We start from the raw sequence: 13,889 nt of genomic DNA, 5'->3' as shown, positions 1-13,889 counted from the left end.
AAATCCGGTTATGAGCCAATTTGAAATCCAGTTCAATCCACTCTGGACATTTAAAATTCGCCCACACTCCCTTCCAAATCCTGTTAAAGTCCAGCTGTGGGTATATACTCTGCCAAAACTCCTGACCAGCAGGTATCTTGAATCTCCATTCTCTAAATACCTCATAAAAATCTCGAGTATTACAGTTGTCAAATTGGACCAACTCTCCCCCTTTCTCCAGTACAAAGCTTGGAAAAGCAGGACACATTTTACTTCCTTTGGAGATTTCCGCATTTATTTCTTCCATCCAATCCTGTGGCATTGCCCTCACAATCTTCTCATACATAATTTCTATTGCTTTTTCCTCTACCTCCTGATCCTCCTCCCACACCATGTCCCTCACTATCGCTTCCGGCAACCAACCTGGAATCACCTCGTATAATACATCTTTCACAGATATAATCCCAGCTTTTATAAAAGCTTGATTAAATAAAACCTCTCCTTCGATGTTGACCACATGTTCAAAAATAAGGGCTGTTCTAAAAATTCCTCTACCCCCTTGGGCATAAACTGCACACTTTTTAAAAATTGGGCCCAAGTCTCTACAACCCCCTTATAAAACCTAGGGAGAAGTTTAATCGATTTCAAAAACATATTATTGTATTCCATATACAATATCCCCTGCCCTCCTATCCCACTTCATTTTAAAAAATGCTCAAAACTCTTCCAAAAACTTGTATTTGACTTCTGAAGAAATCTCTTCACCCATTTGATTCTAAAGGATTTTTTCTTCAAATCAATATCTGGGAAGTTGAGTCCTCCCTGCTTTCTCCGTCCAATGATGGTATTGTAAGCCACCAAGGCTGGTTTCCCTTCCCATAAAAACCTCACACAAGCCTCTCGGATGGACTTTTCCGCCCACTCAGGAATATCCTCCACCATCAATAAATACCATAGCTTAGATAGCAGGAGGGCAGACACCACTGTCGCTCTTCCTTGCACTTTCAACCACCTTCTTTCCCATCTTCCCAAAATCTTTTTAATTTTCATAACCTTCGGTTCCCAATTTAATCAATCCACTTCATCCCTGCCTTTCTTGCACCCCATATGCACCCCCAGAACTTCCAAAACCTCCACCACCTTAACGGGACATTCCCCCAACCATTCCCCCCTACCCCTCCCTGCAACCAGGCATTGGGACTTACTATAATTCACTCTGGCTCCTGAAGCTCTACAATATTCCTCCACTACCTCCATAGCTTTCCTCACTGACTCCCCATTTCTCAATGTTAAGGTTGTGTCATCTACATATTGGTGTATCACCGACACCAGCCCAGAACTGGGGACAACAATCCCAACTACAGCTTGTTTCTTTCGCATCATGTAACCTAATGGTTCTGCTACCAATGTGTACAACAATGGGGACAGGGGACAACCCTGTCTCACTGATCTCTGTATCGGAAAATACTTGGATAAAAAACCATTACATTTAACACAGCTAAATATGTTTGAATAAAAAATCCTTATCCACTGAATGAAATTTTCCTTGAAACCAAATGCTTCCAAAACCTTCAATAAAAACTCATGAGAGACCCTATCAAAGGCTTTCTCTTGATCTATCTTTAATATATAAGCCTCCCTCCCACTCTCTTCCATGAGCTCTATCGCATCTCAGATTGAGACCACAGAGTCTGCGATGTCCCGGCCTATGACTCCATAGGACTGAGAGGGCCAAACTATCTGCGGTAACACCTCCTTCAAACGATTTGCCATAACCCTCGCCAAGATCTTATAATCCACACTTAATAATGTGATGGGCCTCCAATTCTTCAGATCCCATCTATCCCCTTTATTTTTATATAAGCTAAGCTTATGATCCCTCTTCTCATAGATGGGGCCAGGCTTCCCTCAATTTTAATTTCCTTAAAAACTTCTAAGAGCAATGGACATAAAATCTCGCAAAATTCTTTATAAAATTCTGCACTTAGTCCATCGGACCCTGGGCTTTTACCCCCCCTTCATTCCACTTATTGCTACTTTTATTTCCGCTAATCCTACTTCTTTGTCACACATGCTTCTCTCATCCTCCTTTAAACCCTCTTCAATAAAAGCAGTAACCTTCTCCATCGCCAAATTGGAAATGTCTTCTTTAGTATATAACTCTTGATAAAAGCTGCTAGCCGCCTCTAAAATCTCCCCACTTTCATGAATGATCTTCTCCCCAACCTTCAACTCTTCAAGTAACGATAATCTCTGTCGCAGCTTTTCTTGCTCTAGAAAATATCTAGTGCATCTTTCGCCCTCCAATGCATCTCTAGCCTTTGCACGGAGAATGGCCCCCTTGCATTTTTCAGCTTGCAATAATTCCCACTCTTCCTATAGCACCCGGAACTTAGTCTTCGCTCCCTTATCCCCTCCGTCAACTGCTTTACAGACATCCATAATCCTTTTATTTATATTCTCTTCTCGACGCTGGTTAGCTGCCGTCCTCTTTTTCCCATAACGTACCGAAAAAACTTTAACCTCATATTTGAAATTATCCCACCAAACTCTTCTTTCTTTCAAGAACAAAGGTTCCTTCCAAGCACCCTTTATTATATTTATAATAATCTTCTTTATAAGCAATTTCTTTCAGGTATTGATTGCTTAAAATCCACACCCCTGAACCGATCTTAACTCTGCTGTTCCTAATTCTAAGAACCAAAGCCGAGTGATCACTAAAAAATACCTTTTTATAATAAATCTCCATCACCTCAGAATTTAACCCTTCCCGCATTAACACAAAATCTATTCGGCTCTGTTTTAAAACATCACCCACCCAACCTGATCTGGAGAGCTCCCTTTTTATGGGGTTCCGGTCCCTCCGTAAGTCTCTCAAATTTAAATTTGCCATCATATTTACAATCATCCCTCTGGAGTTATCATCCTTAAAGGTCATCTGGGCTGAAATGTCCATCCGAGATAAAAATACATGAAAATCCCCCACTATACAAGGATTTTCCACCTCTGCCGCTTCAGTGAATAACCCCCGAAAAAACTCGCGACGCTTGCAATGGTCGTTCGGTGCATAGATATTAAAGAGATTGCAATTAAATCCCTCCATTTTTACCCTTAGCCGTAAAAATCTCCCCTCAGCATCCTTGTCCATCAAGGCAACATTCTCTTTTATGGACAGACTCACCAAAACAGCCACCCCTCTACGGTTATTGTTTGCACAACTCGCAAACACCTCTCCCTTCCAAACCTTCTGAACTCTTTCTAGGATATCCTCATCCCAAAAGGTTTCTTGCAGACACAACAAGTCCGTACCTTTAAAACCCTGCAACAACTGCTGCAATTTCTTCTCACCCCTCAGTCCGTTCACATTGATCGAGACCAATGTAATCATGGCTCCAAAGAAGGGAAGTATGCCTGATAATCTCCCCATCATTTAATCTCTGGCCCTTCCCTCCTCACATGCTCCTTCCCAACTTTTCGGGCAGCTGTTACTTTTTCCTGCAGCCTCCGACTCTTTTTCCCCTCCTGTTTAAACTTTCTCTGCTGTTTCAGCCTCTTCCTTGCATTAAGTTTGGGCCCAGGAGCTGCCCTTCCTCCCTCCTTCTGCCCCTCACTAACCTTTCCCTTTTCACATGATGCCACCCCACCCCCGACTTCCATGTCTCTGTCCCCCTCTAATTCCTCACACTCAAGCTCTTCTGCAACCCCCTGTGCCTGCTCCCCGTCAGATACATAATCCTGCTCCCCGTCAGATACTTCATCTCCCACAGAGAGTCTTCCTGCTATCGCAGTTTCTCCCACTGTGCCACTCCCTTCAACCACATCTCCACCTATGACCCTTGCACCCTGTTCCCTCTCTCCATGGGACAATGGCGCACCTAAATTGTTCCCTTCTGACGCCTCTATCTCGCCGATCCCCGCCTGCTGTCCCTTTAAGGCTCCTGCCTCTTGCACCCTCTCCCCGTCCTGCCCCCTCCCGCTCACCAAGATATCCGACTCCCTGCCTCTCCCCGGAGCACCCACATCCACCACACACCCCGCTCCCACCTCCTCTCCCCCCGCAGCCACCAGACTCCCCAGGGGGAGCCGAACCGCACTAAGGCTCGAGTCTGCCCTCGACCCTCGCTGCCCGCTGCTGTCTTTGTTCCCCTCCACAGCACTCGGCGTGTTTTCCGCTATCTCCATCCCGTCCTCCGCTCTGCCATCCTCTGCCTCCTCCTGTGCTCCTTTCTCCATCATTTTACCGGCTGTGTCCTCCAACTGCACCGCTCCTCTGGCCGTTCCACTCTCATCTCCTTCTCCTTCTCCCATCTCATCACTCATATCTCTCCCTTCTGCCACACACTCACAGTGGGTGGGGCCTTTGTGACACACCCCACAGCTCTCCGCCTTGCAGCTCCGAGCGATATGTCCCGACTCACCGCAATTGTAACAATACAAATCTGGACAGTTTCTTACGAGATGGTCATGTCCCAGACAATAGTAGCACACCTTTACTTGGTTATCGTGCAGCACACGAAAGTACTGCACACCTTCCAGTGTCTCGAACTTCATACTGTACGGCAAAGACCTCACCCGCTCTGGGAACCGCACCTTTACATACCGGATTCCATCTGCTACCCGTGTTCCTGGATAGTACCTCCTCTTTATTTCAGAACAGATTTTAATGTCCCACAACTCCAACTTTTTGCTCAGCACTTCGTCCTCAATGTACACTGGCAAGTTCAAAAATGAAACCACCACCTCCTCTGAATAAAGCAGTCACCTCCAAGAATTTCTCACCAACTTTCAGACTGAGTAGCAGTTTTTCCACCTCCTCACGGCCACTGACCGTCACCTCGAATCCCACATTCGGCTTTGGTCGGCAGGCAAAGCAGCTTCCCTCGCCACAGTCCTCATGAACTGCCTGGATTATATCCCAGGCTCGAATCATCTTATCTTCACACTGCACCACCACCATATTTTCTTTACCAAACCTCCTGAGGTCCCGGCCCAAATCTTTGGGCCTTTTTTTGCCCCTTCCCACCAGTTTCTTCCCCAATTAAATTCCTCTCGGGAATATTGTCCTCTGAGGGGCCTGGCCCTCCGGACCCCTCAGCAGCCATCTGGCTGTTTTTTGTGGGCCAAAAAGGTTCTAAAACCAGAAACAACACCCCAAAACCCACCACCAACCTTTTACAAAACTCCCTCCAACACCCAGCTGCAATTAGGCAACCAGTCACACCTGGCTCACTCCTAGCCCCTCCCACCTAGAGAGTGCTACCCACTGAGCCACAGCTGAAGGCAGTAAAGATCTGCACAGGCTGCAAGAAGAGGATGAAGGAGGCAATACAGTATGCGGGTATTCAGGAACCGATCGGCATACCGGGACCTCACAGAGCAGTGTTTAAGGTGGGTGTTTAAGGTGAGACAGTCATGTAACTGTGCCATCTGTTGCAGTTTAAACTAGAGCTTAACACCAGAGAATGCACTGCACTGTTGTGGCAGTGACAGTCACCATGGCTCTAAATTTTCATGCCTCTGGTTTCTTCCAAACTGTTTATGGTGACATCAGCAACATGAGTCAGTTTGCTGTGCACACAGATGCCCCTCCTGCTGCTGACTTCTTCCACCAAAACCTCCAAAGCAGTGTCCGAAAACCTGCAGCTTCTCCCGCTCCTGCCATTGTCCATAGATAGTTGCCTGCAGTCAAAGTGCACTGCTCCTTTAAGAGTTGCAGGCTGTCTATAAGTCACGTCAGAAACACATAAAATTGCCAGTGGCCACCCTCCCCTCCCCATCAGGCACCAGTAGCTGATTTATTTTGTTTGAATTAAGGAGTTGCACGAATTTGTGGCCTTCTTTGTGGCCACGTGATCAGGTGCACACTCCAACTGCGACGTCCATATATAAGCATATATATTTAATTTTTGCTAACACCAAGTATTTTTGAACAGATGTTTGCTTTAAAAAATGTAAAGATGTAAATTAGCTTAATTTTTCTCACTTTTTTTATTTTGCTTGGTATTCGCTATAAAGAAACCATAATCCAAACAAGTAACTAGATCCGCCACCATATTACATGAAGAGATTTATTTATTTACCTATCTGCCTGCAATGGGCAAAGAGAACACTCATTCTTTCCAGGAACCCATCAAAACTCACTTCACAGTCTATTACACATTCTTTTCAATTTTATTCAGTGGAGAGTTGCACCCCTCCCTCTCACACACCAGCATTTGAAACAGTGTAACATGTGACCTACCATGAGCAACACCACATTGCTGAAACTTCCTGGTACCCAAGATGCGATATGAGGATACTCAGATTGGAAAATGTTCGTTGGGAAATTCCCAACTGTCCAGGAGAATGGTTGCAACTATGCACTGGACAGCTCTTCCCAAGTTCAAGAAATGGGCTGGGATGAAGAATGGACTTGTTCCATTTGATATCTTTTTTTCTAGAGTACCAACCATACCATCTTCACTCTACAGCATCTACAAGATCACAAGATAGATTGAAGATAAAGAAGGTCCTTCATTCCCCAGCACAGTACTAAAAGAGGTAGCCATGGAAATAATGGATGCCTTGGTTGTCATCTTCCAAAATTCTGTAGATTATGGAACAGTCCCTGCAGATTGGAGGGTGGCAAATGTAACCCCACTATTTAAAAAAGGAGGGAGAGAAAACAGGGAACTACAGACCGGTTAGCCTAACATCAGTAGTAGGGAAAATGCTAGAGTCTATTATAAAGGATGTGATAACAGGACACTTAGAAAATATCAATGGGATTAGACAAAGACAACATGGATTTATGAAAGGGAAATCGTGTTTGACAAACCTACTGGAGTTTTTTGAGGATGTAACTGGTAGAATAGATAAGGGAGAACCAGTGGATGTAGTGTATTTGGATTTGCAGAAGGCCTTTGATAAAGTCCCACATAAGAGGTTAGTGTGCAAAATTAAAGCACATGGGATTGGGGGTAATATACTGCCATGGATTGAAAATTGGTTAACAGACAGGAAACAGAGAGTAGGAATAAATGGGTCTTTTTCGGGGTGGCAGGCGGTGATTAGTGGGATCAGTGCTTGGGCCCCAGCTATTCACAATATATATCAATGATTTGGATGAGGGAACCAAATGTAATATTTCCAAGTTTGCTGACGACACGAAACTAGGTGGGATTGTGAGTTGTGAGGAGGATACAAAGAAGCTTCAAGGCGATTTAGACAAGTTGAGTGAGTGGGAAAATACATGGCAGATGCAGTATAACGTGGATAAATGTGAAGTTATCTACTTCGGTAGGAAAAACAGAAAGGCAGAGTATTATTTAAATGGTGATAGATTGGGAAATGTTGATGTACAAAGGGACCTGGGTGTCCTTGTACACCAGTCACTGAAAGCAAACATGCAGGTGCAGCAAGCAGTTAGGAAGGCAAATGGTATGTTGGCCTTCATTGCAAGAGGATTTGAATACATGAGCAAGGATGTCTTACTACAGCTATACAGGGCCTTGGTGAGACCACACCTGGAGTACTGTGTGCAGTTTTTGTCTCCTTACTAAGAAAGGATATACTTGCCATAGAGGGAGTGCAGCGAAGGTTCACCAGACTGATTCCTGGGATGGCAGGGCTGTCATAAGAGGAGAGATTGGGTCGACTAGGCCTGTATTCACTAGAGTTTAGAAGAATGAGGGGGATCTCATTGAAACGTATAAAATTCTGACAGGGCTAGACAGACTGGATGCAGAGAGGATGTTTCCCCTGGCTGGGGGGGGGGGGGTAGAGAACGAGGGGTCACAGTCTCAGGATACGGGGTAGGACATTTAGGACTGAGATGAGGAGAAATTTCTTCACTCAGAGGGTGGTGAACCTGTGGAATTCTCTATCACAGAACGCTGTGGAGGCCAAGTCGCTGAATATATTTAAGAAGGAGATAGATAGATTTCCAGACACAAGGGGCATCAAGGGGTATGGGGAGAGAGCGGGAATATGGTATTGAGATAGAGGATCAGCCATGATCATATTGAATGGTGGAGCAGGTTCGAACGGCTGAATGGCCTACTCCTGCTCCTATTTATTTCTATGTTTCTAGCAGATACCTCAAACATGCAGGTGCAGCAAGCAGTTAGGAAGGCAAATGGTATGTTGGCCTTCATTGCAAGAGGATTTGAATACATGAGCAAGGATGTCTTACTACAGTTATACAGGGCCTTGGTGAGACCACACCTGGAGTACTGTGTGCAGTTTTTGTCTCCTTACTAAGAAAGGATATACTTGCCATAGAGGGAGTGCAGCGAAGGTTCACCAGACTGATTCCTGGGATGGCAGGGCTGTCATAAGAGGAGAGATTGGGTCGACTAGGCCTGTATTCACTAGAGTCAGATGGTTGGGGATTGGCTTCTCTTGGCTGCAGATATTACACGCAGATCATGGGATGATGAGGAAATTCCAAAGACGAGAGGGTATGAAAAAAATAGAAAATAGCTTTAACCTCCCAACCAAAAATTAAACAATTTCAATGCATTTTTTGCTAAGTTACAGAAGAGAGCGGGATAGCCAACACTGACTGGACTGCTCGACAGAGAACTGTGTGAATGTAAGGCATTCCCTCAATGGGAAAGTGAGCTAACAATGGCCATTGTCTGCCCCAAGCCACTTGAACTCTGCTTTTCTTCCAATTGTCTCCCCGCCTCTCCTGAAATGCTGACTCATATGACTAGTATCTTGCTCAAGTGACCATTCCTCATGTGAGTCTAAGCATTGTGTGTTGACTGTTTACTTATGCCATAAGAGCTGCACCTGATCCTGTCCACATACATGCCCTTTCAAGCAAAGGCCACTGTATCGAAGCCAGAACCCTGCCTGACTCTTCCTCTGGGACCGAAGGTGCTGAGGCCGATTGGAGTAGCCCTACCGCCATGCTGACTGTAAAATTGCCACCTTGCACTGCTATCAGATTGTGGTTGGGCCTTGTCTGCATATTTCAGGTGGTGCAAGCAATTCAAGGCACCATTTTAATTTCTGAGTATGTAATTTGTATCCGAGTAGAATCAGGCGGCGAATATCCAGCTGATTTACTTGCTTTCCTTCCTGTGTACAGTCCAAACATGTTCTACTGTAAAATACAAAAGCCTTTGAATATGTGAATGCTTTGCAATTATACAGCGACAGAGAAGTACGCGGGCCTCAGCAAGCACCCTGCCTTCTTGGTTTGAAGAGGATGTATAGTGGTTAGTGCTCTGCAAGGGCAGAATAAAACTAAAGGTAACCAAAAAAGCCCCTACATCAATTCGACAAACTATTTTTAAAAAAAACACTGCTACTAAACAAACTCGGTTGATGTCGGATGTGGAGATTGGGACCCGCTATAAAAGAAATGTTATTACTGTTAATTTTGTGAATGGTGGAAGCTTGCTGTTCTGTCCATTGTGCGTACAGGATGTGTTTGGTGTTTCCCCACCTCCATCCGCTCCTACGCGTAATGATGTAAACATCATCTCTGAGAACCAAGTTGTTAAAGGGCATGAGGTTTTGCCTCTATCCTGTTTTCCTATATGTTAAAATATACCTTGTGGTGTTTTAACATTTGTGGTTACAGTTTTATCGTAAATTGCAGCAATTCAGTATGATTAGGAAGCCAATCAAATTTCCATTCTGAAAAGGAAAATTTGGGGAGAACAATAATGACAGGTTTGTTAATTCCCAATCATTCCACTTGCAAAATTACACAGCACATGCAAGTATACACTGTTAATTTAACTACTGTTCCCTCACAGCAGGAGTGTCATTATCACGTTGCTCTACAGTAAGTGAAATACATTTCTATTATATTTGCATTTCCAAACTAATTTGCCTTTTCATTTTAATTGCATCAAAACTATCCACCTGTAGAATTACACACTATATGAATTTCTAAAGGGCCAGTCATTCAAAATGTAATTTATATATGACCTTAATTCAGCCAAGGGACAGTTTCTTTTTTTTAAAATCATAGGTGTGACAGTCCTGTGGAAAATAAGTATTTATAGTTCTTAATATTCTTAATGTCTGCCAAATAAACAGCTCATTATATGTTAGGAAATGTGAATTTCTTAATTGATTTAAATATGGGATAGAATACATAATTGAAACAGTATATTAATTACAGCCTAGTGTGTTGTGATAGTTCAATTAAACTGAGGGTCCTAGTCTGCTAGTGTGATATAATATGAATCAATATTTCAATCTGTCCCGACACAGGTTGATGTTTTAAAGGTGCACTGGCCTCAAGTTTCTAGCTTGCCAATCAAAGCTCGATACATGGAAATGAAATCAACTTGAAAATGGCAGTACAAAAAATAAAGGTAGAAATTAGGTCATTCAACGCATCCAGCTCACCCCATTGGACAAGCCTTCACTTAGATCTCACACTGATCATTTTTACTTCCTTCCTACCTTAGCTCCATGTGGAATCAGAAATCTGCCCATTTCCTTTGTGAATGCTTCCTTGTGGCAAGCAGTAGTTCATGTTATATATTAACACCAAGGTACCAATGTGCTGAGCAATGGATTGGCAGGTTACGAGTTTTACTCAAATGTCCTGCATACTGAGTACCTGGTCCTGGCTGAGGGGGAATAAATGCCAGTGTGTTTCTGCTATCAGTTGGATACAGAAGTAAAATGACAGAAATTTGTGGACATGGCCTCCCTCTTGTCTAGAGATGTATTCTACCAGGGGACCCTATTCTAAAATTATCCTAGGCTTGAGTGGATGCCACCAAATTTGATAGTCCCTGCAATTGTTTGCAAATTATATGCATCAATTTCTGCTTTGGAAGCCAGAAATCTCAGACACCACTTTACACAGGAGTAAAGGGTCTTGCTTTAACGTTGTGTTTATTTTCATGTTTATCACTAGAGTTGCAGGCAGCATTTAAATTCTTTTAATATTATTTGTTCTCAAAGGTGCCTTAATAGAAAGAAGCAAACGATCTGGGAGTAGAGGGGAATGTTAGTAACAAGTTATTTATGTCTTTCAGTTCTTGTAATTAAATCATATTTAGTGTCACTTGCTGAATTGGCCCAGAAATTCGGGTCGGAGGCTTCCCGCGGGTGCAAGCCTCCAACCTGCACTTAGCTAGCGCGCCAGCCGTTGAGCTGTGGGATTCCGATCCTGGGCCTCCTCCAACTGCCGGCGCGCAGTGCTTGCGTATCCCAAGGGCGCAGTTAGTTCGAAGCGTCCCCTGGGATCACGTGAGCCATGGAGAGCCAATGGTAGCAGGGAATGCCCCATTCATAAATTTGACAGGAAGAGCTGTCAAACCTATAAATACTATAAGCCCCAAAACATAACTAAAACTTCAAATAAATTTTTTAAAAAACCATCACGTTTTAAAAATAACTATAAATTACATGAAATAACTATTTTAAACAATAATTTAAATTTTTGAAAAAACTAATTACATTTTCTAACTGGGCTAAAAATAAACTTACCTTTCTTTAAAGTATTTAAAAATAATAAACCTGTGGGAAAAATGTTTTCATTTTAATTAATTCACCACTTACCTTGTTAAAAGCAGGCCTTGCGCCTGCTTTTTAAAAGTGTAACTGCTGGAGACTTACCCTCACGGAGAACCCTGCAAAAAAAAATGCAAGTTCGGAGCGCACGCGCTGCTTCTCCGGCGCACGCGTTCCACCTGTCAACCCCTTCTTTCAAGGGAACGGAAGTTCCGGTTTCCTGCGCATGCGCAGTGCATGCACAAAACCGGCACTTTCTTTGGGCCTATGTGCGAGTACCCAGTGCGTGCTCACGCGTGGGGACCCAAATTTATAGGCCCAGAAATTCGGGTCTCCACGGGTGCGTACGCACGGGGTACTCACCCGTAGGCCCAACCGAAGTGCCGTTCCCTTAAAGGAAGGGGTTCAGAGGTCGAATGCGTGCGCTGGAGAGGCAGTGCGTGCACATGGAACTTACGTTTTTTTGCAGGCTTCTCCGGAAGGGTAAGTCTCCAGGAGTTACACATGTAAAAAGCAGGAGCAAGGCCTGTTTTTAACAAGGTAAGTGGTGAATTAGTTAAATTAAAACATTCTTTTCCACAGAAAATGTAATTCATTTTTTCAAACACTTAAATTATTGTTTAATAAGTTATTTTATGTAATTTATAGTTATTTTAAAAATGTGATTTAAAAAAAAATTATTTGAAGTTTTAGTGATGTTTTGAGGCTTATAGTATTTATAGTTTTGACAGCTCTTCCTGTCGATTTTATGAATGAAGCATTCCCTGCTACCATTGGCTCTCCATGGCCTATGTGATCCCAGGGGACGCATCAAACTAACTGCGCTCCTGGGATACGCAAGCACTGCGCACCAGCAGTTGGAGCAGGCCCAGGATCGGAATCCCACGCGGGCCCACAGCTCAATGGCCGGCGCGCTAGTTAAGTGCAGGTCGGAGGCTTGCACCCATGGGATGCCTCTGACCTGAATTTCTGGGCCAATATTTCAGAGTTTTCAGTAGTCCAGAACCAATATAAACCAGTGAAGGCAACATAGCTGGCACAGACAGATGCAATTCCTCTGTAACACCACCACATTCAGGACCTGTCTACCTTCTGCCATGTAACCTTATCTTAGAATGAACTTTTATAGTCCTGGCACCAGACCTCAACTCATACACATTGAATTTTTAAAAGTATGTATTAGGTCAGACTAGGCCATCACAAAGGACAACATTGCTTTTCCCTAACTTCCCATTTATGTAAAAGATAGCACTTGAGTGTGGACAATTCCAGCTATAGTATCTTAATGTGCAAGTTTTACACTGTAACAGGAGAAAAGCTGCAGATTATTACGTGAGGCAATAAACATTGACTTTAATCAGACCAAGGTTCCCCATTCCACATCAGGGCCTTTATATTTCAGACATTGCAGCTATTTGGTAGCTTGTCCAATATACATGTAGTACCTTTTCAATATTCAACAGTTGGTTTAAGAACATCTCTACTACTTCTGTTAAAATGTTTTTAGTGAGACTTGGCAACCACCAATCTGATTGGTTGACCACTGGGCACTGCTAAAACATTATCAGACAAGCTCGGAGATGCGACATGATTTTCCAATTTCTTGGTAAAGAACAGCTTTATCTTCTCAAAAACACTTTTGTTCATCACTGTTAAACTGTAGACACTGTAGACTTAATCCCACCTGCTACACAATGGCCCCGATTTTCCTGTCAACATAATGGGGAGGCTAATGGCGCGCGCGCCCCATCATTTTTGCACAACTGCTACAGTGGCTTTAGGGAGGGACAGATGCGCGGTTAAACTCAAAAATTGTTGTTGGGTTGCTTTGCAAAAATGACGTCTCGCTGTCTGGCTCAGCATTGAATGGTGTGAAGGTGCTGTATTTGCACAGGAGATATGAACTAAACTCACCACAGAAAGTTAAGTCTTGTCCATTCCAGTCTAAGTACACTTTTAACAATGTGATAAGGGTTAATCACTGCCAAACAACCTCTCTGGCACTGAAAATTAACTATTACAAGTGTGAAGCCTCATTTCTTCAGGTTTTAATTGTTGTTGGAGATTTTTTTAATGTTTATTTTTGCTCTACCTTTCTGTCTCTTAATCCAATCTTTCTTTCCCTCTCTACATACTGGATTTGCCATTGAAGTCACTCACTCAAATTTACCCTTCCTTCTCAGTTAATTTCACAATCCTTCAATCTGATTGGTTAGATACACAGTCCTGTTCACTCAGCTCCCAGATGCCCGGACTCTCTCGCTGCAACATGATCAGCTCACACTTTCAGCAACTTGCTACACGAAAATTTTTAAAACCGAAACGTGCAAAGGCAAATCTAACTAACGGCAGATGCCATTAGATGCCCTAATTATGATACAATATTTCCAATAGTCCCACCTTGGCAAGTTTGATTTCAGTGCTATCCAAAGCAG

Source organism: Somniosus microcephalus, chromosome 5, assembly GCF_052327205.1.
Source record: "Somniosus microcephalus isolate GS21.2 chromosome 5, FLI_Smic_1.0, whole genome shotgun sequence".
NCBI classification, from domain to species: Eukaryota; Metazoa; Chordata; class Chondrichthyes; order Squaliformes; family Somniosidae; genus Somniosus; species Somniosus microcephalus.
Note: the sequence above shows the minus strand (reverse complement) of the source record.